This window comes from Lycium barbarum, chromosome 6 (assembly GCF_019175385.1).
Source record: "Lycium barbarum isolate Lr01 chromosome 6, ASM1917538v2, whole genome shotgun sequence".
Classification (NCBI taxonomy): Eukaryota; Viridiplantae; Streptophyta; class Magnoliopsida; order Solanales; family Solanaceae; genus Lycium; species Lycium barbarum.
The window spans coordinates 64705718-64733272 of NC_083342.1; the positions used below are offsets into that span (position 1 = coordinate 64705718).

General features: G+C 38.5%; 1 long non-coding RNA gene across 1 annotated transcript in view; it reads right to left on the minus strand.

The window, feature by feature from the left end:
* Window positions 1-2306: 2306 nt before the first annotated feature.
* Window positions 2307-27555, minus strand: part of LOC132599738 (uncharacterized) — a 37112-nt gene continuing 11863 nt past the window's right edge. Inside the window, exons 2-3 of the long non-coding RNA XR_009566979.1 lie at window positions 15433-15715; window positions 2307-2647 (exon numbers count right to left, since the gene is read on the minus strand). This is a non-coding gene — a long non-coding RNA (uncharacterized LOC132599738). The remainder of the gene's footprint in view (window positions 2648-15432; window positions 15716-27555) is intronic.

Genomic DNA, 27555 nt, shown 5'->3' on the forward strand with positions numbered 1-27555 from the left:
CACTTTCAAGTATACAGTCATACATATACATTCAGATTTATAGATTGACTCTCATGTCATAGATTACTTTATTGATTCTTGTGTATATGCTATTTTCTTACCTTACATACTCGGTACATTATTCGTACTGACTCCCCTATTGCTTGGGGGGCTGCGTTTCATGCCCACAGGTCCCGAGATGGAGGTTGTTGATCCATCTATTAGAATGTCATCTCATCAAATGAGGTTGGTGCACTCCATTTGTTCCGGAGATGCCAGGAGTCAGCATGGTCTTATGTATATTTATGTATGCACATATGTATGGGTATGGCGGGGCCCTGTCCCGGTCATATTACGTTATGTTTTCTAGTAGATGCTTGTAGAGAGTTATGTACAACAAGATGATGTCCAAACTTGAGAGTTCATATGTTGTCACAAGTGGTTATGATAGCCTTATTGGCTCATACAGTATGTCTAGTGTTACACCCCGTATCTTCGAAGAAGCACTTATCAAATTTGAAACATAAGTACGTTGAGTTATGGTTAAGTAAAACCACTTTGGAATATAAGGAGCAAGCATTATTAAGTATATTTAAGGAGTAAAGGATGTATATAAGGTATACCAGAAGTTTTTATAAGAAAATGACCGGAATAAATGGAGTAGTACAACTTTGGAGAAAGGATGGTTAAAGTTTCGTGTGAAAAATTTGGTCCAACTTGAGGGTAGAATATCTCTTAGCATATGAAGTGTTTTTCAAAAGCCTAAAATGAAGTTCGTTGAGTCTAGTTTCCAACACAACAAACCGCTCATCGATAGGACATCAGAGTAGAGAATTATGGACGTTACAAGTTTGGCTGATAGAACAGAAACGCGTGCTACAGTAACTGCTAAAGTAACCGGCCTGCTACAGTGACCCAAACAGAATTTGAACCAATATAAAAGGGGCTTGCCCCCGCTTTTTTCAGCCAAACTACTCCAAAATCCTCTAGAAAGTTCCCCAACTCCCAAACCCAAATTTCAAGCCCAAATTACTATAATTCCCGAATTTCGATCCAGGCAACGTATAGTTGCGAGTATAGAATCGTATAGCGACACATGTGGTTCAAGTTTAAGGTGAAAAAAGTGAAGATATAGAGATATTGTAAGGAGTAAGGTATGAATCTCCTATTATTAATGTTAATTTTGGTTTATTTACGGAGATAGAACTGTTAAATAGCTGTATAATAATTCTATTGGTGGAGATTTAGATAAATATTATATAGGAGGTTTTTTGGAGTATTTGATATTGAGAATAACATGGTTGATGTTGGTCTTGTTGTTGTTGTTGTTGGTTACTGAATTGTAATTTTGGGCTAGGCATATAAATAGGGGAGATGCTGCCCGAATTTTGACAGAATTTAAAAGGGATTAATTTAAGGGCTTAAGGTAAGCGTATGATAACGGTCCTAACAGTAGTATTAATTTTCTTAAATATAGATTGACGAGCTTGGAAAGACAAGTGTGCAGTAGTTAGAGTTAACGCGACCGCAAAAGGTATGTTAAGACTTTCCCTTTCTTTCTTTCTTTCTTTCTTTTTGGCATGATCCCATGATATCAGCAGACGAGGAATACTCGAGTCTCCATATTACTCTACTCTTAGAAGTATTAGGAGTATCTCAATTCGTGATGATCCTGTACCCCTCTATTATGATTATTCCTTTTGTTCATGGGTCCTAAACTTTGTATCATGATAATGTTAGTGTATGTTTATGCATTGCATTCATTTACATATATGCATATTGACCCGTGACCAGAAGGCGTTATATATGCGTATATTATATGTATGTGGGGTATGGGGAAAGGGCGAGGCGTTATATACGCATTACCACCTGATCAGTTGGTGCACAGTGATGATGATTATGATGTCCGAAGGAGCTGCCTGAAGAGGCCTATATGATGATTATGATGCCCGAAAGGGCCTATATAGGATTGGGATCGAGCCGAACGTCCTCGGCACTATGACCTATGCATATCATACCCCCTCAGAGGCATTTTCAGTAATCAGAGATATACAGACATGTTCAGGTAGCCATATATATATATATATATATATATATATATATATACACATGCATTCATACGGATATGTTCAGATAGTCAGACATAGAGACGCACTCAGTCAGTCAGTATAGCTTATGATTTCTAGATTTTATTTATGACTCCTTTGTATATGTCACGACCCAACCCCATGGGCCATGACTAGTGCCTGAACTGGACACTCGTATACGAACCTGCTAGATATAGTCAGACTGAAACTAAGGACAGTATGGAAACTTGTAAAAACAAATGAAAGACTCATAACGCCACATATCATAAACATGTCTCCTGAGGAGTCACGACTAACCATAGCATAACACAATACGCAAGACGACAAGGCTGCCACTATATACGGGAATATCCAAAACAAACCATATCGACACAGTCAGATACAACCCACATATGTCTACAGACCTCTAAGAGTGTACAAGTGAAGTATGACGGGACAGGGCCCCGCCGTACCCCCGGATATGCATAAGTTTACATCAAAAGATCTGTACCAAAATAATCTAGGCTGCGGAACAATGGAGCTCTCCAAAACAACTGAGCAGAAGTCCTAAGCTGGTAGATCACCAAACCGGGTGTCTGTACCTGCGGGTATGAAAAGCCCCCCGAAGAAAGGGGGTCAGTACGAGCTATGTACTGAGTATATAAAGCATGAAATACAATAAAGAAAATCATAACTGAATAAAAGATTACAAGAGGCAAGTATGATAATCAAAGATACCAATGCACCTGTGCCTTACGAGATGAGAATCATGCATGTCTATATCATATACCATACCCGGCCCATTATGGACTCGGTGAATAAAGTCATCATATACCATACCCGGCCCACCATGGGACTCGGTGCCATAATCATATCATCATATATACACATATGTACCCATCCCTCTAGTGAGGGACTCGGTGAACAATGCAGTGAAACTGTGCACGAAAACATACCCGGCCCGGGACTCGGTGAAAGATATATTAACGGCATGCACGAGCAGAATAATAAGCAACCATATGCAAACTAAATCATCATCTGAGACTCAATAGAATAATTAGAATGAACTAACACTTGAGAATCAAAGACAACAATCATGTCAAGTACCCCTCGAATATCACTATGGATTATATCAAATAGAACATCAGGAATCATAGACACGTATCAGGACATAATGAAATAGCTTCTGGAAATGAAGAACATTAGCCATCCTAGTGTCTCTAAGAATAGGAGCTTCTTTGGAGTTTATACATTCGTCGTCTGTTTGTCTCACACGGATCGTCCCAAAAAGAAAGAAGGGTTAGCTTTACATACCTTACGTCGTCCTAGGAACTCAACTTAATCGCGAACTTTCCACAAACAGTATGCCAAACCTATAACCATAGGAATACGTACACAACTTTAGAGGGCTTTCGTATATTGTGTACATCAATGATGATTCGGTTCGAAAATGAAACGGACAGCATTTCCCCTAATATTTAATAACCACCCCTCAATCAACAAAACCACCACCAACAACAACAACAACAACCCAATAACCTCTCTTAATCCTTTTTCAACACAAATCATTAACATTTAAGATTATACACCAAACAGACCAACATACACTTCATATACGATACCATATACACTTCTTTCTTCATAATTTATGAGCCATATCAACAACAACATGAAAAAAACATCAACTACCATCCATATACAAGAAAACTACTTCAATATCATTTTAATAACAAGCTCAAAACAGTCCACCGAACTACAACATCAAAAATACAATTTTCGACCTTTACTTCGCAAGATCACAAATACATGGAAAAGAGTAAAATACCACCATGAACAACAAGAACAATGACACATACACATACTTATAACTATATTTCCATCCCTTCAACACAACCAGATCATCCTCAAATACACTACATGAACCTTTATTTCTACACTAAGAAGAACTTAAGGTGAAATCTCCCCCAAGTTGAAGATAAACTGATTTAAAAAGATTGTTGAATTCTTACCTTAGTTCTTTGAAGAAGGAGAATAGGATGAACTATAGAGAAGCCTTCCAGAAACTCTAATAAATAAAACCTCCAAACCAAGATGAAAATTAGTAATTTAATTATCATGAAGAGGGCTGGTCGTGAGCTTCAAGAGCAGCCATGGCTGTGTGAAATTCTTGCTTCAAATGACTTTGTGAAGATGAAGTTGATTAAATGAGTCATCACCAAGAATATATATGCCACCATCCACAATGACATGTGTCCCACTATGGCATGGACCAATCAGATTCGGCCATGTTGTAGTAGGGTCCATTTAGTACACTAATTAACTTAATTAATCATTAATCCCCACTTAATAATCTAATCATGGTTAATTAATCCCTAATCTCCACTAATATTTCTCCACTAATTGTAATTTACAAGCAAATCGTGCACTTATTAAAATTGGGGATTAAAAGTCCTTGTCTCAAAATAATCTTGTCCTTGAACTTATGTCGATTAGCTTACGAATAATCCAACGTGCAAAAATATGGGATATAACAGTATATGTTATTATTATTCCATACATACTCGATACATTATCCGTACTGACTCCCCTATTGTTCAGGGGGCTGCGTTCATGCCCGCAGGTACAGATAGTGTTATATCCTGCATTTTCGCATATTCGGAAAATTTGAGATAACTTTGACTTGTAATGAATAAGGCCATATTTGGACGTTACTTAGTATGAATGTGTCGGCTATGAAAACATTGGTGCGGAAATATGGAGGAAGGCTAGGGACAAAATTGGAATTACGGAAATTGGTTTCATGAATTACTCAATATGATCCTTAATCAATTGGGCCAAAAACAAAATAAGAGAAGTGAGGCCCAAAGCAAAGGGGTGGCCGGCCACATGGCCAAGGCCCAACCCATGGGATTTAGTCCATGTGATTAATAATAAAAGGAGGCTTAAGTCTTCATTTTGGTACAAGAAGTTTCAAGAAAAATAAAAGAGAGTTGAGAGCAAGAAAAGGCCAAGGGTTTCGGCCAAAAAAAAAAAAAATTAGTTCATCAATCTTTGGTCCAAAAATCCAAATCTTCTTGTATCTCTACTAATCTCAAGGTGCTCTTCAAGATGATATAATTATTTTGGCAAGAAACTACCTTTTGCGGCAAGTGGAAGAATTGAGAAAAGGTAAGAGTTTTATCATTTTTATACTATGGAAGACATATATATATATGTTGTAGTATGTGTAAAGTGTATGAAAGTCATGAAATTTTGTGTGTTGTGGATGTATGTGTGTGGCCGTGTAGTGTAGGGAGAAGGGAAGATGAACAAATATTATTTAGTATGTTAATTGTGTTGTTGTAGTCTTGTGATGAAAAGGGGAGGTTAATGGTTCTAGTTGGCATGAGAAAATTGTTGTTAAGTGGTGGTCGGAAAGTATGTGATTTTATTATAGTTTATGTAATTATGAGAATGAAGTTGTAAGACGCAAATTGTTGTGGTTGTAAATGAAATTGGAAGATAAGAATATGTTGTGGATGTTTATGTTGAAGATTGGAAGTTTAGGTGGATTATGGTTTTGGTGGAAAGTTTGTATATTTTGTGAATAGTTGTAGGAATGATATGAAATGCTTCCAAAGCGTATTGTAATGATCTTGATTAGAAATGAATGTGAAAACAGTGAGATTGGTTTGGAAATGTGAAGTTGGAAATAAGAGTTATTGCACTATGTTGGAAAGAGGACTAGCTAGTCTATGTTGTGTTTTGTGGTGATTGTTGTTATTGTTGGTATTGTTGTTGGTTTGGTTGTTGATGTTTGGAGCCGAGTTAAATCTCGGGGATGCTGTATGTATAGGGGAGATGCTGCCCAAATTTTTGTAGAAAAGTATAAGTTAAGATTCGAGTTTTAAAGGCCTGAAATTTCTAATTGGTAAACATGACCATTTGTAGATTTTGGGCGAAACAAGAATTGAACTTGGACGAGCGTAAGGCGCAACTAAGGTATGTAAAGCTACCCCTTTTCTTCTCTTGGCATGTCCTAGGTGTACTAGATTTGGATTTGAGCCTCGTAGGTTATTCTGCTCATAGAAAAGCGAGTCTGAATTTTGGTACTATTCATTCAGCACAATTGAATTATAGTCCTTAAGTTTTGTTGGAAAACTGTTCAAACATCCATAACCCGTACAGACGTGATCGGCTCGCTTTGAAACCTTCATGGATGACTCCATAGAGTCCAATGTTTGTAATTTATATCCGCCACCCCGATTTGACCCGAGGTGGGCCCACAAGTTTCGAAACTTCCTTCGTTTGTCTCACTTGAGCTATTCTTGTATGATATAAAAGTAAGTATTCTGATATTCTGGATAAGCTACTTACCTTCTGTATTTGTTTCCGGATATACGATTCTTGTGTGATGCATGATTCTGGCATGTGTGATTTATGTTTGGAAAGTAATAAAGTTGGCATTTATATTATTGTGTGCACTATGTGATATTGACCGCTGGATTCTTGACCGCGGTGTGTGCGACATTGACCGCTGGATTCTTGACCGCGGTATGCCGCATTTGTGATATTGACCGCTGGACTCCTGACCGCGGTATCTGCGACATTGACCCCTGGACCCCTGACCGCGGTATGTCGGGTTTGGGATGCTAACCGCTGGACACTTGGTCGCGGTATGTGTGATAGTGACCGCTGGACTTTTGGCCGCGGTAATTGTGTGTTTGATTTTCTGTGTGTATGAGACGGAAATGTTTTTCAAAGGAAAGCAAAGTATTTTGGCATTTTGATTGCCGTATTTGTCTTCCAGAACCTTTTATGTATGATTTGTACGTCAGATGCAACACCTTGGTATTTTGGCTATTGTGCTCACCTTCTGTACATTTTACTTCGGTTATGTCTTCGTTTTCTGTACTTCGTGCTTTGCATACTCAGTACATCCTTCGTACTGACCCCCTTTCTTCGGGGGTTGCGTTTCATACCCGCAGGTACAGATTCTCGTTTTGGTGACCCACCGGCGTAGGATTTCCCTTTTGCGGTTCGGAGTGCTCCCTTTGTTCCGGAGCCGATGTTTTGGGTACATACTCTCCCGATGTATATGTTTATGTTTATTCAGGGTACGGCGGGGCCCTATCCCGCCATCTGATTCTGTTGTTCCGTGTTAGAGGTCTGTAGACATAGACGTGGGTAATGTACAGTTTTGTTTGGGCGCGTTGTGTGAATTGTGTTTGGGCGGCCCATCCGCCGTGGCAGCCCTATCGGCCGCGTGTATGTATACTTTGGTAAGTTATGTATAGTATGATAGCCTTGCCGGCTTCTGTGCAGTATATATGATTGTAGGCACCAGTGTGGAGCCACGTCTGATATTTATTTGTGTACGAGTCGTCTGTATGCTGAATCTGGTAAATGAGCGCGTAGGGGTGCCCAGTTCAGGCTCTAGTCATGACTTACGGGGATGGGTCGTGACAGATAGATAGAGGGGCGATCCAACCCAGTAGAGCCTCTTCTCAGCTGTTGTTGGTACGCTCCACTCAATCGGGAGCTGCTGTCTGTTTTTGGTACGTTATGTTTAGATGTATCTGAATACGGGTACGGCAAGGCCTAGTCCCGCCATTTTTACAGTTTGGTACTCCAGTAGAGGTCTGTAGACAGATGTGTGCAGTAGACGAGATATAACCATGTCGGCTCTCATCCTTTTGTGGTACAGCATATGTAATGCCTTGTAGGCTTGCACTGTTATTTCCAATATATATATATATATATATATATATATATATATATATATATATATATATATATATATATATATATATATATATATATATGTATGTATGTATGTATGTATGTATGTATGTATGTATGTATGTATGCTCAGGCGAATGATAATTCTTGATTTCATTATTGTATAAGTCAGCATAGCTCAACCATAAGTCTTATGGGCCACCCACTTAGCTAGGAATGTACAGGCAGGTACAGGGGTGCTTGGTCAATAGTGGTCAGGAACTCATCACGACTCAGCGGTTGGGTCGTGACAGATGTTTAAGGAGGGAGGAATCCTTCCAAAAACCTCCTATAATATCCTGCCAAACTCAAGAAACTACGTCTCTCCGTCGGTGTTGTGGGCCTTGGCCAATTCTTGACAGCTTCAATCTTTTGAGTATCTACCCTAATGCCTTCATCAGAAATAATGTGACCAAGAAAAGCCACAGAGTTTAACCAAAACTCACATTTGGAAAATTTCGCATAGAGCTATATGTCTCGAACAACTGTGAGCACTGCGCGTAGCTGATCAGCATGCTCAGCCTCTGACGGAGAGTAAACCAAGATATCATCTATAAATACAATCACGAACAGGTCTAAAAAGGGTCTGAATACACGGTTCATCAGATCCATAAATACAGCTAGAGCATTAGTTAATTCGAATGACATAACACGAAACTCACAATGCCCATATCTGATCCTGAAAGCTGTTTTCTGAATGTCTTGCTCTTTTACCCTAATTTGATGATACCCCGATCTCAAGTCTATTTTTGAGAAACATTTGGCACCCTGCAGCTGGTCAAATAAGTCATCAATCCTGAAGAGTGGGTACTTGTTCTTTATCGTCACTTTATTCAATTGCTTGTAGTCAATGGACATTCGCAAGGAGCCATCCTTCTTCCTCACGAATAGGGAACACTAAAAGTATTCAGTTAGGATGGTTGGCTATCAGCTGGGATTGGCAAACTCCATTTTCTTCCGGGAGCAGTGCCGAGGCATTATGGTTATCATATGTGTGTATGGGTACGTCGGGGCCCTGTCCCGACTTATATGATTCAGGTGTTTACTCTTAGAGACTTTGCAGACAGTGTCCTGTGGTTAGTATGTTGAGATGTCATGTGTTGAGAAAAGCGACCATGTAGGCCGATATGTCAGTTGGACTTACTCGGTTTTTGATTAATTGAGTATAGTTCGCAAATTTCTATGGTTTGACGAAAAGTAGTTTATTATATTTCCGATTTTTTTTATGTCCAGTTTCATTATGTGAATGCCAGAGGGTTCGCTCAGCTCTAAGTAAGAGTTGCGTGCCCATCATGCCCTATCGGAATTGGGGTGTGACACTTTTAGTGTTCCCTATACGCCTTATGTGTATTTCCTTTTTTTATATGCGAAATGATGCTTAGAATTTCTTAGATGGATTATTAAGTGAGTAGATTAAAATAGATGACGAGTATAGATTCTTTCTGACCTCCATCTTCTTTTTCCCCTCTTTCTTTGGTTGCATGTATCCATGCGTGAGACCAATTGGGCCTAAACCTCCACTGTCCACAGCTTCTATTGGGCCAGAGCACTTCCTTTTATTGAGTCCAGACCGCAGATTTGAAGGCCCAATCATGGGTGAAAATGATGAATGATAGTTGGTGGGCTTAGTAAACCCACGAGCCAACTTTTGTTCCTTTTCTCGTATATATATGTTGTATATGTGTAAATATACTTGTATATTATTGAAACCCAGTGGAACATAAATGAAATAGGGCTAGGCAAATGATGCTGATATCGTTAGAATGAATAGGAAACCCATATTTATAGACTTTGACCCAACTTAAAAAGATGAATGAACTACCATTTCACAAAAATGAAAACACGAGAAAAAAGTTTTTTTCTTCAAAAACTGCTTTCTTATTGAATAATTACAAGACTTTGAACTTGTAAATTTTGGGAATAAAACATTTTCTAAAGGATTCAAAGGGTTTATGAGAAGAAAAAATGTGAAAATGATTTGAAGTAATATTTTCATCACTTAAAATCATTTGGGCTTTAGCCCACCCGTAAGATAACAAATAAGAAGGAACTTTGTCTTAACTTGGCTTTCTTGGGAAAAGTATTTGGACCAAAATGAGGTTGACCTACACTTTCAAACGAGAAATTTACATGACTTTACTTTTAAGAGTTTTCCATAAATAGGTATAAGCCTTGTCTCAAATTTTGTGAAATCATGGCTAATCAAACAAACAAAATACACTTAAACATTTTCTCAAAACTAACCCGGATGAATAATATTGTATCACCTTTGACCAAATTAAGTGAAACTTTACTAAGGGGAACCTTGAGTATGCTTTGGTCTAGAAAAGTGAGAATGAGATTATTCTAACCCTTTTTTGACCCAAAGTCAATTTTGATGGACTAAAAGGATTTTACTTACATAAACTCATTTCATTGATATGCCAAGAACAAACAAAAGCAAGACTTTATACATACATTTTCTAAACCGATTTTAAGTAAATTTATACTTTGAGTCATTTTTAAAACCCTTAGGACAACCGTATTTTGTGGAAACCTTCCTCGGGCAATCACCTGAACCCTTATCCGAACTCTGGTACTAAAAACGTTTTTTTTAAATCCTTGAAATCGATTTCCTAATTCCTGTAAATTAATTAGGTGGTGACTCTAAAAATCTAACCTAGAGGCCAAATTATGAAGTTTCTTTTATGCACCCCGTAGAACTGAACCATAACAGCCAAAAGTCAGGATTGTCGTAAACTTAATTGATTTTATCGAATCCTCTTCACCTCACTTTTCATCATGATCTTAAAACACCTATTTCCTCCCAAACTCACCCTGATAGGACTCTCTATGGCTGAAATGTCACATTATACTCATTTGACATATTCATACCCAACCCGGATTTACGGAGTGTTACACTTAGCCATAGTCTTCTTTCATAGTAGTGCAAAAGATATCCAAAGGATCTTGGTAGACTAGCTTTGGCGGGACGACATTTGAACTCCTTGCAGGTAAGAGAAACATCTATATCAATAAACTTAAGGGTAAAGGAGTTGTTTGATACACTTCTCCATCTTATTTATCATTTACATGTAGTCTCATAATAAAGATACTTGGTTGGAAAATTTGTTCGTTATAAAAAAAAAATTAAATTACATGTTTTTGTTGCTTTGTCCGATCCGACATTTTTTTCACTAGTGATCCAGCTAAACTAATGTTCTGCTTATTGCAGAGGAGTTGAAACTCTTTTTGCTTATTGGGGCCATTCAGGCCCTTATGCTCCAACTTAAAATGTTAACCATTCCCATAGGAAAGAATCTCGTTTCCTAATCCTTTCCAAACACTTTCCATCGTTTGTGCTACATTTTCAATTCTTCCCTCCTTCCCTAACTCTTTAAAAGTATTAGAAATTGGAACTCCCACCTTCATCACACCAAGTGATTTCCTTATTTTTGAAGGTTGGGTCACCCCTTATTGTCTCCTGCAGTATTGCTAGTAGAGTGCCCAATGGCATTTGACAATAACAGCCCCATTACTAGTTCCCTTGTCCTGCACAAACTTAGGTATAGGAACCAGACTCCGCCCAATTTATCCTCCTGCCTTATTAGTCATCACCTCAGCATTCTCACCTGATTCAGCTCCTTCACCCATCTTTGGATCAGACTTCCCATTTTGATGTACCTTAATCTTCCTACATATATCCTCTGTATGCCCATACTACTTACAAGCGTTACATAGTGATGGCTTCAAATCATATTTCACCCTTTGGTAAATGATGTTATCCTTATCATTCGAAAGAATATCAAGTCTGGTAATAGAGCACCAACCTTGAACTTTTCGCGCCCAAAATCCACCTTGGGCGCAACAAGCATCCGATGCTCGGGAGCCACATCGGAAGCACCTTATAAAGTCAATAAACATCAATATTTTCATTATTAGATCATTTAACATTAATTGAATACAATATTGAGAAACAGTTCAAAGCAAATGATAACATCTCCTGAATATCCAGTATAAGTCAATGTTGAAGAAATGATCACTTTAAATCCTTAAGTTGTTCTTGTTACCTTAAGTTGTCTAAAAAATAGTTCGAAATCCAAAGACAGAGTAAGCCAGAACCTTAGTAAAATCAGCAGTAAAAGCCAATAACATAGGAATATATCAATTTCAACTTATTATACAGTTTATCCATTAAGTCTTCTCACTCATGAACTCAAGATCATCAACAAGCCACTCACAGGAAACCAAAGTATAACACATGCTAATACAAGCCCAAATCAATATAACGAAGGGATGACCACTTAAGGCTCCCTAAACTACATAGAAGGACCACCTCGGGGCTATCAACCCCCAATGACTATCCTTCCTCACGAATAGCTAGAAAAATACCACACCAAGGCTATCGACCCTCAATGGCCACTCTTCTTCCCAAATGGCTAGGTAAGGACCACACCGAGGCTATCAACCCTCGATGGCCGCTCTTCCTCCCTAATGTCTAGGCAAAGACCACACCGGGGCTATCGACCCTCTATGGCCACTCTTCCTCCTGAATATCCAGAAAAACCCCACTAGTATCCATAGTGACTACTAGACTCTTCCTCCCGAGTAGCTAGGCCACACACAATAAAATCATGGCATATTAGCCGGATCACAAGTCATGGCTTGAAAGCCAAATCACAAATCATGGCATGGACGCCGAATCATAAGTCATAGCATGATAGCCAAGTTTTTCATTATGAATTATATTCATCATCCCATTAATAAGGTAGATCAAGTCATTAATCGGCAATTTTCCACTCACCAAAGCCCGTTCATAGGGCAAAACACATTAAAGACCCATGCTTTAGAAACTAAGTTCAATCACCCAATAATAGGGGGAAAATCATGTTTAAATATTATCACTTTACAAATCAATTCGATCATCCCATAGTAGGGGAAAAAAAGTTCGAAGATCATCTCTTTCAAAATCAAGCTAAGTCATCCCTTATAAGGGGTAAAGCATGTTCAAAGTTTGAGGCTTTATAATTCAGTTTCAGTAATCCCTTGATAGGAAAAATCATGAATACATATAGATAATATAATACACATAAGGCTCAATTCGGGCTTGTCCCTCACACACACGAACCCTTGCCAAAGAAACCATTTTCAAGGTTGAAAAGTATGTTCGAAAAGAGACATACTTCAAAAGAAGGTTTTCAAAAGTAGACATACCTTAAATCCCGTTAATATATTCCAAACATAAGCTCTGCACTTCAAAGAGTCACTCCACATCCAATTTGAAGATTGCACAACTAAGATTTAAATTTTTTTTTACCAATTTTCGTAGCTACTGTTAGTAGCTCTAAAGGCACTTCTCTGAACCTCCAAATCAAATCACTACTATTCATATTTAAGACTTATATGTTATGAATACTCAGTTAAAATTTGGGCTCAATCCAACAGTTAGATTACCAGGAAATACCAATTGAATGTGGCTAGTCAGAGTGAAAGTCTACAGAAAATACCAGGGTTTTCTCTAACTCTTCACCGCTCTTGATTTTATAGGGTTCTAGGGTGGATGAATTTATTCTAGTGTTTAGAAACGATATGATCTTGTAGAATTCAAAGGTTCTTGATTAAAAGACTTACCTTAGAGGAAACCTCAGGAAAGTAGATCTCCCAACTAAACTCGTGAAAATTTCTTAATTTTTCTTGATTGCAAGACTGATGTTCTTGCGGTTCTTGAAGGATTGCAGTGCCTAGGTTCTTTAGGGATGGAGATAGAGAGAGTATAAATAGTTTCTTAGGTTTGATAATAGTGTTAGGGACGTTTTTACTTGAGATTATAATAAAATAAGGAGCCACAATTTGGGTAGGAAAAGGCTAAAAAACACAGCCCAAAATCTAAAAATTCTGCTCTGACAAGAGTTAGTAAAATAGGCATAACTCTTAGCACAGATATGGTCCATAAATGTTTGGGAAGGGATACAACTTTCTTGTTTTAAGTTTTCTCAAATTCCCAATAGATGTTCATGTAAACAGGATGGAAGTTAGACCTATCGTAAACTTAGTTGATTCTATCGAATCTCATGCACCTCACTATTCATCTTAATTTAAAAAAAAAAACTATTTCCACCCAAACTAATTCCGATAGTACTTCATATCGATAAAATGTCTTAATACTCATTTATCATATTCACACCTAACCCGGATTTACGGAGTGTTACGTTATCCTCCAATCAGTAATCGAGCAACATTCATCCCAGCCTTGTTTTTTGTATTTCTATCCACCATCAATGGCTAGCCCACCAAATTCCCTATCTTGCTAAGACCTCGAGCACTCCAATACTGGAAATCCAAGCAAGGAAGCTCGACCTAAATCAGAACTGAGTCAAGTTCCTCCCTCTGATACTCCATGTCCAAAGACCAAGCTTTGAAAATAAATGGCTTATTGTCAAAGTTGTATATTCCCCCTCGTAGAACACTATCCAAGTTCTCTTTTGAATTGATTCGCTCTAGAGTTAGTCATTCTTCATCATTTATATCTTGTTAATTCTAATTTCCCCCTAAGTCCACTGGATGAAGCCATTCAAAATTAAGAAGGGAGAATGAGCTCCCAATTAAGGGTGTGCAAAAACCGATTTAACCGATAAAATTAAACCAATAAAAATGCTATTAGTTTATTTGGTATCGGGTTATTGGGTTAACATTTAGTAAATGGTTTTGTATAATTTTTTATTAAGTTATCGGTTCGGTTTCCGATTTTAAGGATTTAGTTAATGGTTAAATGATAACCCAATAAGATTATATTAAATAACCGTTTTATTCCTAACTATATAACAGTGCCTTTAAATTTTAATTTTTTTTAAATACAACCTTTATTTCCTAGATTCTTACCACGTGCGACATTTATTTTCTCAAACGAAACTAGGACTTGCGAGTCTCGCCTCTCTCCCTCACTTATCAAATGAAACTAGGGCTTGCGAGTTCTCTGTTATCTCTTTGAAGTTCCTAGCTTTGTGCTTTGTATCGTCTATCTTACTAGCAGGCTTTCTCATGAGAGTGTTTTTCACGGAGAAACTAACAGAACAAGCTAGAACTCATGTTTTCTAGGATATCTATATACCACAGGTATAGTTTGGCAGCCTTCCCTTTAATTTCTTGGTTGGTAAAGTAATAACTGACACATTCAATAAAATTAACTTTTACTCAGCCACATATTTTAATTTGCTTCTGCTTGTAATTTGTATAAACTTTTATGTATGAAGGCAGTGTATATATGAACAAATGAAAGTAAGAGAAAGCAAAAATAAAATTAGCGGACCATTGTTTTACTGGTTAAATCAAAAAATGAAATGTTGAGGACCAAAAACTGATAAATCGAAATGATAACGAATATATTATTGATTTGGTTATCGATTTTACGTATTTACAAACTGAAAACCGATAAACCAAACTGGACCGAACGACCGATAAGCACCCCCATAGTAAACAACAACCGTACTCCAGTATTCAATCTCCGAACTAATGTCCTTAATCTCAATTTCCCCAGTTTGTTGTTCTCCACTAGTTTTAGGGATAACGTATTCCAATTTAAACCTCGCATTTGAAATTTTGGAAATATCAAAGTTATCCCATATGGAAGGTTTGGATCTAGCTGACTTACCCGCAATGTTTTCCTATTATTCCATCTCATCTGTCCATGATTGACGCTTATCACGAGCTGCTGAGCACACTATGCCAAGCCATTCCCCTAATTTCTCCATCGCCAATATCATAGTCTGATTTAGATCCACTGGAGTTGCTATCCCACTTTCAATTTTTGCTTCACTGAGTTTATCAATCGCCCTACTTGTAGACATTTCCTGAATCGTCCTCTTCGTAGTTGCTTTTTGCGTCTTCGTGTTTGTCGAAGCTACAAGTTTTAATCGCCCTCCTTCGAAATAATTCTACAGGCAAAATACAAAAAATACATCCCAGATCTGAAAAAAGTTCCTGATGTTGGAAAATTGCTCATTCATGCGAATACAAAAATACATGCGAAAATATAAAAATACATCCCATAGCTGAAAAAGATTTTCGATGCCTTTCTTTTTCCTCAAAATATAGAAATACATATGAAAATATAAAAATATATCCCAAATCTGAAAAAAGTTTCCGATGCCGGCATAACTGTAATGACCCATTTGGTCGTTATTGCATTTTTGACACTTTTACCCCTGTTGACTTTTCCCCTATCCTAGTTAGAGCGTGTTTAACTTATGGGGATGGGTAGCACGGTTCCCGGAGAGAACGGGCGAGCCTTGTTTGATTTCAAGGAAGTTAGAAGTTCTAATTTTAACATGTGAAAAACCTTTGACCAACAGTTGACTTCTGAGTAAATGGACCTTTTCTGGAATTTCACTAATTCCATGAGGTTCGTAGGGAGATTATGACTTGGTGGGATGTGCGGTTTGGTTCTTGAGGCTTTTGAGAGCATTTTGTACCATTGGTTGGAAGCTTGAGTTTGGCCGTTTAGGGGTTGACCCGGTCAAGCAGACATCCGTTAGAAATTTCGAGGGCACAGATGAGTTCGTAGCGCATTTTTTCATATGTCTGCATGTTCAGTTTGTATTCGAGAGGTCTCGGATAGATGTCAGGATTTCGGGGGAAACTTAGTGAAAACCAGATTTTTTCTGGTTCCCAGGTGTCCCACTTCAGCGAGCATTATTGCGCTTCTGCGGGTCTACCTATGCAGGACTTGGCCCCCAGACGTGAAAGTTGACGTGGCAAGTGAATCTGCTGGGGCGACCACTCTTTCGCGGAGGTGAGTTTGCTTCTGCGGACAAGGTATTCGCAGAGGCACAGATTGCTGATCAGAAAACCCTTTTTATTCCAACTTCAAAACCATTATTCGCATTTACTAAACTCTTGACCTAAAGAATTCTCAGGGTGATTTGAGGAGCATTTGGGGTTGAATCTTCATTTGGGTAAGTCTTTCTACTCCATTTATGTTTATTTATGTCCTAAGTATGGATTCTAAGGTAGAACTAAGAGAATAGTTAGGGAAGATTGGTTTGCAAATGCTATTATTGATATATGAGTCTCAAGCTATGAAAATGGGCTTTATTGGTGAATCTTGCTAAATCTAATCATGGAACCTTGTGAATGACTAGACGCTAAGCTTGAATATTTTGATTAAAAAATAGATTATGGAAAGTTAGGGTTTCATCCCAAATAGAGGGTTTTTGATCTAATGGGGAAATAGATGATTTCTTGAGTCTATTAGTAATTGGGGAATAATTTTTAACTTCAAAAACGTTGGGTTACTGATTTTAATTTCAAAATTTCTATATTGTCCTTGTAGGCCAAATTTTCCTCTTTTAAAAGGTTGTTTTCGATTCGATTAGTACTATAGCTTTATGTTATCAGTAGTCTTTATTTCTTACATAGAGTGCATTGTTGAATAGACTTCGACCGTTCGGAAACACTTCGGAAGGGTAAAGCTTTAGCGTGAGGGTTCGTGGCACCCGCTCGGCATTGAGGTAGGTTATACGACTTAATTTAGTTAGACTTTGATGAGTGAAATGTGTATATGCATAAAATTGATGGGAGAAATAATGATTAGGTCTTCGGAAATGACGTTGGTTGGATATACTCTTAAGTTAGTATGACTTCTGATTATGTGGGCTTGTCACCATTATTTTAGGCATTGTGACATATGGTGTAGTTGTTGATGTGATTGGACTGATGTGGGGTGATAGATTTACTATGATTATTGGAACTCTATGTTGATTCCATTTCCATGGTTGTTGTGATTTATGCAAGTGTTGATATGGCTTTTGGTGCTTGGGGATCTCTATAGCATATTCATTGGCTTTGATTGCATTGGTTTCTTATTCTTGCATTCATACATTCATGCATGATGGAAATGTTGTGGAAAACAGCGTGATGAAAGGATTGTGGAATAATTGATGGAAAAAGACTTTGGAAACGTATGATAGAAAGTGAAAGATGAAAGTCACCTCTGGGCTTTGTACGGAGCGGCTAGTTTTATGAGAGTCAACTTTGGGCTTTCTGCGGAGTGACTGGTACATGGACTTTGCAAGTCTCCCATGGGTCATGACTGTCGAGACGTAGATATCCCGTCCGAAGCATATGTGTACAAGTTGAGATACTGGCCATGGCATTGCATGACGTCCATTTCATTGCATTGCATATATCATCATCACATTTTACATCGATTGACTGGATTTGTTAGTTTTATTCTAGATTGTGGTAACTTTCAGGCAATATTGGAAACTTGGCAAACTTGTGTTTAGGTGTTTCACCTTGGGCGATGATTCAATATGTGATATTATGTGACTTGAGTGGTTATTATGTGCCTATCTATCTATCTTGTAGATTATGTGCCTTATATGTGCAAACTAATCTTAGTCGGCCTATGATGCTTACAAGTACATAGGGTTTATATTGATACTACCTTGTTGTACTATTTTCTTAGTGCAGAGTTCACTACAGGATTCACGTCAGCACCTCGTGGGCAATTCCCGAGGCTTCTAATTTGAGTTTCCAAGGTGAACCATGTTTTAAATCCTCAGCTTAGAAACCTCTTCTCTTATTATATCTGCCTTTCTGTTTCGAGACAGTATTTTAGACACTTATGTATTTCTAGATTCAGACTTACGCAGATTTGTAGTGGGTCTTGTAACTTGACCAGATTCTTGGGGTTGCATTTGTACTTTCGTCATTTGGGTATTTATGATATGAATTGAGACTGGTTGTATTATTTAATCTTTCGCATGTTAATTCTAAAAATAGTAAAGTAAGGGAAGGGTTCGCCCACCAGGGGGGTTAGTGTGGGTGCCCGCTCGACCCACGAGTTGGGCAGTGACAAGTTTGTATCAAAGCCCAAGGTTACTAGGGTTACAAGTACAATATCATGTCTAGTAGAGTCTTGCGGATCGGTACGATGAGCTCCGTACTTATTTATGAGAGGCTATAGGACATTTAGGAAAATTCCAATTCTTTCATTCCTTTCGTGCTACTTCATTCATATTGGTATCTAGTCGATTCAAATTGGTATCTGAATTTCCTTATCTTATCCTCTCACGGATGGTGGAAAATCATCCTTAATTTCTTATGCAAGCGGATAGATATGACGTGGCGCGGTAAGGTACGATATGTATTATTCTAATACGGATGTGTGACCCAAGCTCAGTTTCCCATTATGACTTGAAGTTTCCGTTGTATGTGGTGGTGATTGAGACTCTCTTATTTTTTGATATTCTTGGAAGGATGGAAGTGATAATACAGAGGACCCCTGATCTCCATATTATCAGCGATTGGTTGCTCGGAAGTCACAGAAGTGCATTTATGGCTTAACAAGAATGATTTGCTCGAGGTATGATTAGTTTGGGAAAAGTCTCAACATCGTCAAAGATGATTAGTTTGGGAAAAGTCTCAACATCGTCAAAGTATTATGATAGTTTGCATGGCACGAGTGTACCAATGGAAGATCAACGATTCAATAGTGGTAGAGTAGAGATATCGATTATTGAAAATGAGTGTAAGTTTGGTAAGGATCATCGGATTTGGCAAAAGGATAGTGACCGTGTGTAATGAAGAAGAGAAGTTGAGACTAAGGAAGTGAGGGCCGACTTGTGTGTTAAGGCTTAGCAGAGTAAGATTTCTTAAGGTATTACGGTAAGAGTACTTCATTGTCCTATAGGACGGAGGCGTAAGGAAGATAAAACTGGAATGGATCAATCTCCGCTATATGAAGGGAACGATTGGTATCTGACGTGCTCGTCAGGATAAGGTAGCCAGATGTGCAAGGGTGGATGTCGTATAAGGTTGTGAAAAGTTAACTTGGGCTTCGCTATGATAAAATTGCAGTGTTGGAGTAAAAGCTAGTGGTTTGAGGTTCCTTCAAGAAATGACTATCTATTCTAAGTCGGGTGGAAAGGTTATGTGTGACGAGTGGAACTTATGGGAATAGACAGATATGATTCTCCAATAAAGGGTGTGTTCGTATGGTCATGTTGTTTTGAGGTTAGTGATAAAAGCGAGGTCGTTTGAACCAAGAGCTTGTTGATTTGAGAGTTATGTAGCGGTTTTTGATGTAGAGTGGAGGTAAGGGTTCATAGATGAGTTGTTGCATTTGATTAAGTCGTAGACTAATGGGAATAACTCGAGCGCTGGACAAGGGTAAAGATTTTATTTCTAACGAATTACCGGGTGTTGTATCTAGTCTTGGATAAGATTTGTGGGCATATTATTCAAAGAATTAATGTGTGAAGAGTTCTACAATTACAGGTGTCATGACTTGTGGAGTTGACCGAATGAGAGGAATAATCGCACTATTGTCAGTGTTCGGGTTCGGCAAAGTAAGGCAAGAGGTGAGTCTTCGCGGGCAAGCATCGTTCAAGGACCTTTGAGTGAGGAGTAGGTCGGTAAGGACATTAGAAGTAGTAGATCAATAATGGGTTGAACTAATTCGAGTTGCAAGGAGTATCTCAAAAATTAAGTCAAGGATCAGCATTAAAGGTTGAAACCAGGAGAGGTAAGTTCACTTTAGAACATTTGAGCATCGATGATAGGTCAGTAACTCAGGGACCAAGTAAGAATAAAGGTTTTTTCAGTCAATGGATTTTATGCAAGGGTACTTCGGGAAGTTATATGAGGACGCCAGTAGGATTATATGTACGATAATTAAGGATCACCTACGGATTATTGATCAATTCAGTGGTGGTTTAGAGTATTGCATCGACGATGAGTGATTCTTGTTGGGATAACTAGAGTTAGTTGGAAGTTTTCTAGCATAGAGACTTTATGAAGAATTGTATCTATGGTGTGACAGGCTTAGAGGAGAAATAAGTTTGGGAAGCCAGGTGAAATAAGGGAACTCTCGGTTGTTCGAGTGTGTGGCATACTACTCTCTCTAAGATTGACTCGGCTATTTGGTAGGACTTATGACTTTGTGGTATACTTTCGAGCAGTTTCGAGTGATGGTCGGACGGTGGCGGTGAATGTTACCTAAACTGAGAAATTTAAGAATTAAGATAAAGGTATAGTTGATCGAGAATCTGTATGAATAAGGTACATCTTCGGGGCTACTTGGGTCAGGTATAGATTGTGGTGCTGTTGTGTTATATCTGTCAAATGAGGTGTGGTTGATAAGTACGCTTAAAGAAGCAAGTCTTCAGAAATGGACTAAGTGTTATGACGAAGTTCTATGAGGTTTTGTGATCAGCTACTGGTGAGAAGCAAATTTTAGGTGATCGACATGCTAAGGTTGATGGAAAGGTGGCTTGTGTTATATTAAGATGGGTAATTTTGTAGCACTCTTCATAGGATGAGCTAAAGTGTCTAACGCGAAGCAACTTTGGGAATCTCTATAATTTGAAGGTTAGAGTTATATTTTCGAGATGAGACAGTATTCATAGTAGTGGGTTATATGTAAGTTTACTAACTGGATAGCTTGGGTGAGAATTTCCGGAATATTAAAGCCTTGGGAATAGTTGTACAAGAGATTGCGAGATTTGATGCTTTTGGATTTTTGATGGGCGTATCGAGGTGTTACAACGGGAAATTCAATGGTTAAAGGTGTGTTATATGAGGCCACAAGTTTTGCGTCAAAAGGTTCAGGGTTAAGAGCAATCTAAGAGGAAGCATGTCACGACCCGGCGAGGGGCCGCGACGGGTACCCGGGGCTAACCACCGAGCACCTCTCGTTCTACTACTCATCATACTCATCTAATGCTCTTTTATCAAATTTATACTCAATTGTTAGAAAATCATCTTTCATTTGGAAAACATAATTACTTTCATATACATATTCCTCTCGGCCATCAAAATAATATATATACATAATAGCATCCTCGTGAGACCATATAACCCACACTGCGTATCTACGAGCCTCTACTGGAGTGCTAGACATAAGGACAGGACAAGACCCCGTCATGCCCAAAATACATATACATGAATATACACAAAAGAATAATCACAACACCTCCGGACAATGGAGTGCTCTCAAATCAGCTGCCAACTCCTATGAGTCTGGATCAAGCTCACCTCCCTATCTACCTATGGGCATGAACACAGCGTCCAAAGAAAACGGACATCAGTATGAACATTGTACTGAGTATGAGAGGCATAAACAATAATGAAACATCAATGAAATGAGGAGGTATCAAATGAGGAGCAATCTGTAACTGACTGTGTATCATAAAATAAATAAATCATGTTGTCTTACTCATACTCGTCATCATATCATATATGCATAAATGCATAAGTATAAGCATAAGTTGTCCGCCCATATATATAGGTACGGTATGATAATGTATAAGCCTGCGTCCAGGCCTCCAGCGTCCGGGGTATAAGCTGCCCACTATAGTGGTGTGTATATCTGCCCGACCATATAGGTACGGTGTAATATCACCATCATATGCTCATCACAATACATGCATGAAGACTCAAGGTCAACTATACTTTATCGGGGTGACGTAAGGTCGTGATCCCCCGATCTCATTATGGAGCATTCACAAGCATTCTGCCTAACCTTGAAGGAAGTAGTATATAAGGTGAGTGGGTACAACGCATAACATCATCGACTTTATGGTACTCTGCCTCACCTTGAAGGGACAATACATAAGGTGAGTGTATACAATACATGACATACTTAACTTAGTGGTATTTTGCCTCACCTCGAAGGGAATAATGTATGAGGTGAGTGTACACAATATACGACATCATTAGCGTTATAGGAACGTCATATCATGAACTCTAGAATCTTTAGACTCAAGCTCATCATCATCATCATTGGACTCATAACATATCTCTTATCTCATATAGCTATTCCTGATCATAGACTCTTGACTTTCCGGTATAAATAGAGAATTCATGGAGAGAAAGAAGAATCATACCATCGGATTCATGCCATAGAAAGAAAAGACTAGCCTCACATACCTTTTCGTATAGCTACTCTATCGCTTGAACGTTCCTCTCCAATATGCTCACGCTTCTACCTTCAAGAGAATTCGCATTAACGTTAGTTAATCCACTATAAGAACGTGTTACTATTTCTGGGGAAAATTGGGCAGCACTTCGTTTTTTTATACTACTTTCCCCATATTCTATATCAACTCCCAAACGTTAATAACAATATTCACAATATAGCAACAACAATCATCATTTATCTACATTTACCACAATTCACCATTTCCCTTCAATTTCTCCACAATCATAGTTATAGCTCACTATCGCGTTTTCTCATATACCATACTCATTCCATGTTCTATAGGTCATTCATAACATGTTTACAATCTCAACATACCAATATTCATAATTCAATCCAACTATTGTTTAACAATGACACTATTCACTCATTTATGACCCATTCTCTATACTCTTCTACAATCCAAGTGTTTCAACTTATAATTACCTAAAACATCATGAAAATGCCATGAAACTTACCTTAGATGATGGATGAACAAGCCTTGAATGGAAATACTCTTTTAGCACCAAAACCCTATTTCACTTCTCTTGAGATTTCTTGGCTTGGCTGACTTTCACTAGGTTTCATACACTTGTTTTCATTGATTGAAGTAGTTGATCATGGATTTCCTTTGATATTCTCTCGGATGAATGTTAGAGAGAGTTCTAGAGGTTTCTTGACTTGTGGAGTGGAAATGAAATGAAATGAAATGAGAAAGAGGTCCCTTATATTAATTCACAATCTGTCCCGACCAGAACATACGGACCAACATACGGTCCGTATATTTTTCACTGACCGTATGTCTGGATCGTATGTTTGGTCCAATGAAGTGTGCCATTCTGGGTTGAATCTACGGCTGGACATACGGTCCGTGGATTTTATACGGCCAGTATGTCTGGCCGTATAATGTCCAGTTATCCGAGACTTGTTCTCGTCGACTCGTTTGATCTCCGATCCTTATGGAACCTTCTTGGAACTTGTTTGACACCTCAATACCAATCTAATGGACGTTATTACTCTTCTCTAAGACGTTATTACGCCATCATTAACTCGTCGCTTAAAATTCCTACCCGACACATTACATATCCTTTACTTTCTTTGTCAAACTTCTTCCTTTTGGTCAAATGTCCTTGAGTCTCGATTAGTATCATCAAATGTTACCTCTTACTTATCAACTCATCGTATACATCGTGCTATTCCCTAGCCTATTCTCTGTACACTAACGGGAAAATTTTCCAAGGTGTAACAAAGCATGAGGAATATTTGATTTATTAAGAGTTCATAGGGTCATATCGGATTTGCATGTCGGGTAGAAGTTGAGGAACGTGAAGTTATTATCATAAGTTATAGTTCTTCGGTATTAAGTGATGACTTGGATGGATTCCATCTTTTGGGCTCAAGGGTGACGACACGGGGTTGATTAGTCATGAGAAGGGATGTGGACGAGGTTACCGCAGAAGTATGAGAGGAGTACCATGTATATTGTGGGGTTTCATAATTGTCACGCCCCGAATCATGGCCTGGGCGTAACACGACACTCGGTGCCTGTCTGTATGTGACCGAGCGAACCAACTGGCTGGCTGGATTAATGTTACACCCCTCGTGTTCGTAGTAGTAGAACCTATGATTTCCTAGTCAGGTATGCCTTTGGAATAGAGACCCGAGCCCGAGTTTGGAGCATAAAGTGCCTTACCCCGTATACGAGGGTACTAGCAAATATTCCTGGCAATTTACAGAGTTAGAAGTTGAACAAATCGAATCGATGCGATCTGAACTGAATCAGAAAGTCTGCAGGACACCAGTCATCGTCGACGGGTCGTCGACATGTTCGACGGACCATCGACGTGCGGCGTTGACGGGATCCCACGGCCATACATTTGCAGGCGCAGGTCGACGGGGCAAGTCGACAGACCGACGACACATCAACGGGCCGTCGACTGGCTCGTCGAACCGGACGCTGTAGCCTTTTTAGCTTCCAAGTATAAATAGGTGGTCCACAACCCTACTTTATATTTTTCTCCGTCAATAATCAGAAAAACCCTAAGATATTCTCTCCCAATATTTTCCATCATATTGGTGAAGATTTGACAAGACCCGGACCCTATAAACCCGAGATGGTGAAGAAGAAGGTTGCTTCTAGGGTTTCTTCAAGTTGTGGAGTTTAGGGAGTTGAAGTGGAAGTGATTCTCTGGATTCTTGACCCCTCAAGGTATGTAAATGATTTCTACCCTTATATTTAAGTTGAGTATCAAGAGTTTTCGTGATTCTAAGTAAAGAGGGGATAGTTGCGGAGGTGATGAGTTGATGAAAGACAAGATAGTGACTTAGGGTTATTTTAAGAGATGATTCGAAACGGGTTTAAGTATATATCTCTGTGTGTGTGTGTGTGTTGTCATTGTTGATGTGAGTATTGTAGTTGATGTGGGATCTAATGAGAAGTTGAAGAGTTGTAAGCTTACAAAGGAAATTATTGCCTATAGTTCGTTGAGCTTTATACGTATTTGAGGATGGTTAGTAAGCAAAGTAAATAGCCTAATTAAGCCCTATGTTACCTTAATTGTAGATTTACAAGTTCAAGAGGTAAAGGTTGGGCGATTGGAGATACTCCAAGGTATGTTAAGGTCATTCTTTCCTTTTTTGGCGTGATCCTATGATATGATCCGACAAGCGAGTAAGCGAGCTTCCATATTTACTCTACTCTTAGAAGCATTAGAAGTACTTCAGTCTTTGATGTTCATATACCCCATTTGCGAGTAATCCTTCTATTCATGGGTCTAGTCTTATGTAGCCAGTTCTGTGCATACTGTTTATTCATGCATTTACATTCATTATATATTATGTATATTGACCCGTGACTAGAAGGCATTATATACGCACTCGTATTAGGCATTATATACGCGAATATTAGATATATGTAAAGTATGAGAAGAGAGATAGGCGTTATATACGCGTTACTACTGTGATGATGATATTGATATGGCCACAGAGGAGCCAATATGATATGACGAGATGCCATAGAGGCTTACAGGCTTTATATACGCACATACATCAGGCATTATATACGCACTCATATAGATGCATGACCATCATTGATAGGTATGAGCATGCATATTATGTGCCCACAGAGGCATTGTCAGTTACATAAATTTATGCAGATTTAGGCAGATACTAGTTCATACAAATACATGCAGTCAATCATTTCAGTTATGAGTTCAGATCTTATCCATGATTCTTATGTATATATATTGTTCTTATGCCTTACATACTCGGTACATTATTTGTACTGACTCCCCGTTGCTCAGGGGGCTGCGTTCATGCCCGCAGGTACAGGGATATATACAAGTGGTCCAGCTCAGTAGGACCTCTAGATCTAGTAGTGGTCAGTACGCTCCATTCGATCCGAAACTACAGTCAGTTTTGGTATGCCCTTTTTGGATGTGTATACATATGGGTATGACGGAGCCCTGTCCCGTCCTTTCTACAGCTTTGTTCCAGTAGAGGTTGGTAGACAGTTGTACGTAGTAGTCAGATGATGTAGCCTTGTCGGCTTCGATTCTTTTGTGTATAGTATATGTAGCAGCCTAGCTGGCTTGCACTATTCTACCGCATGTGGTGTATATATATATTTATGCAGATTGTACAGAGTTCTGATGTTTCCCTCTTATGAGATCCGTTTATGCCATTTATGGGCCTTTGATGTTCAGTATGTCTCAGATAAGTGTTTAGGGGTGTTTGGTCGCTAGAGGTCAGACTCCCGTCACGGCTCATCGGTTTGGGTCATGACAATTAACATGTGGTATACTATTATCTAAGTATGATAAACATATGCTAATCGAGTGAAAATAACTGACTGAAATATATCTGTACGGAAGAAATACTAAAAGTTTGCAGTACTGAATAAGTAGTGGCCAAAATGGCTAACTCATAATAATTCTAAGTATTCATACTAAGACTCATGAGATACAATTCACAATTCTATATTGATTACATACTGAGTTCATGATATTCAAATTAATCACCATGAACGAATTCTGAAACTATAAGCCTAGGAGATAACAGTTCTACAACTATTCAAGAAACTAGGGCTAAACTGTATTCTGAGTCAATTTATTGATAAGTATGAAGAATAAGGCGTAGGGAGAATCATGAACATTCCCTAACGTAGATAGTTAGCCTCACATACCTTATTTGCTTCACAATCCTCAATCCAAAAAATCTGAATTCTGATAAGAACCCAAAAGCCTGTGTCTCAAACCTTATCTATGGGTTTTCATGAAAACCCTAGGTTAAGAACAATGAATTCTATCTTAGATTATCTAAATACATGATAGAGTTTGATTGGAATGGGTAGAACTTGCTTACCTTAAAGTTCTTGGGGTTGGAGAGGAGAAATAAGTCGTGCTAGGGTTTTAGAAACTTGTAAAAATAAAATTAGAACTGCAACCAGGTATTTTGTTATATCCCGTATTTTGTACATTCGGATGTTTCAAGATAGTCGTGGTAAGTTAAGGGCAAGACTATTTTCCGGTTATGTTTAACACACAAGTTGCTTATAAATATTGGTGGTATGGGAATACTGAGAAAGGCTAGGGGTAAAAAGGGAAGTTCACAAGGTGGTTCATGGTAATATTGAGGAAGGCTAGGGCAAAAAGGGAAATTCACAAAAAAATTCAAGAAGGTTCAAGACCAAGCCACCTTGGCCGTGTGGACTTAAGTGGGTCCCACCCCAAGGCTTGGCCAATTGCCTCAAGCCACAAGTAGGGGCATGTGTCCACATTTTTATTTGATGGGGCTAATTATATATATGGACTA